This window comes from Trachymyrmex septentrionalis, unplaced genomic scaffold (genome assembly GCF_001594115.1).
Source record: "Trachymyrmex septentrionalis isolate Tsep2-gDNA-1 unplaced genomic scaffold, Tsep1.0 scaffold210, whole genome shotgun sequence".
Classification (NCBI taxonomy): domain Eukaryota; kingdom Metazoa; phylum Arthropoda; class Insecta; order Hymenoptera; family Formicidae; genus Trachymyrmex; species Trachymyrmex septentrionalis.
In genome coordinates this window covers 102,145-103,748 of record NW_017305289.1, presented here as the reverse complement: position 1 = coordinate 103,748, position 1,604 = coordinate 102,145, and positions in this window count along the sequence as shown.

The following is a 1,604-nucleotide window of genomic DNA, read 5'->3' as shown; positions in this document are numbered from 1 at the left end:
AGAGAGAGAGAGAGAGAGAGAGAGAGAGAGAGAGAGAGACAGAGAGAGACACAATTTCGAATCTGAATGTAATGAGCATAGATTGTTCTAATCACTACTTTATTGGTTTCTTTTCAAGAAAAAGAAAGTAAGTTTTAATAGAAATTTATTAATATATTATTTTATAATTTTAAAATTTTTTATACTGATTTATACAGATAGCATTATTATCGACTGTCGATAAGTCCAGATCTACAATAGATAGGTGAATAAATATGTATCTCCTGCAGTTCTCTTTTCTATCAGTAGAGAATAATGCGAATTAACTATAGTGAACAGAGTTGGAAGCGTTACCTTAAAAAAATGTTACCTTAAAAAATAACACATTATCGTTACAGCAGTTACAGCAGTTATAAAAATAACTCGTCTCTAGTTATTTATTTTAAAAAATAACAAGTTACCATTATCGTTACTTGAAAAAGTAACAAATTATTACTTTTTGAGAAATTGTTGAATTTAGCTCTCTCACGTACAATATTGATAAAATTAAACTCACTTCGACGCGTTATTATATAAAAAAACGACCGAATCGGGGAAAAACAATCGTCGGGAACTAAGCTCAACAATTAGTGAATTTAAATTAAATATTGCTTTTAAACATTATTGTCATTATTAAAAGTGTATTTCAAGATTCACTTCTAGTACTAAACATCCATATTATAGTTATATGTTATGTGAATTACAAATTTTTTAAAACCGATATAGTGACTACCAGGTAGCAAACACAGATCACTTTGATGTCAAATTCTGGTCATGTTGGTACGAATGACATTAAGTGACAAAAAATTGACCAACCGATGTTTCCGTCACATCATTGTGTCATATTTTGGTCGTTGTTTAATTTTCAATTAGCAAATATATAATTTCTCTGGTGGAAAAATGTTGCTGAAATGATTCCATGTTTTAAAACACTTTTCAACAAAATTTCAGCATTTCAACAAAATTTGAGTTTAATTTCAGCGATTTTTTGCTGAAAAATTTTTTGACAAAGTTTCAGAAAAATTTCAGTAAAATTTTAAGACAAATTTCAGCAAGAATTTCAGAGAAATTTTGGTTGGATTTCAGTGATTTTTTAATATGTTAGCTGAAAAATTTATTTCCAGTGAAGTTTCAGCAATTTCGCTGAAATGTTCCAAAACGTGGAATAATTTCAGCGAAACTCTTTCACCAGGGTTTGATTTTATGCTTTGATTTCTCATCGATTTATATCGATGCAAATTAAAATACCACTTGTAAACAGCTAAGAAACTATCAAAGCTACAGATTATTGAGTACAGATTATATTAAATATATATACCTATACAGAGGGGAGGGGGGTGGGGGAGGATAGTAGTATAGATATATAGAAGCCTGTGTCTAGAATACTGTGTCTAGAATACTCCAGAATATGACTAAGAGATTCTTGATAATGATAACGAGATTAAAGAGAACTCATTAATTAATGCTCTTAATCATATTTTTAATGCTCTTAATCATATTTGATCAGATTTTGCATTCTATAATTTCGAATGAAATCTTATAAAAGCTGAAAAAGTTAAGTAATTACTTTTTTAAAAGTAATTGAA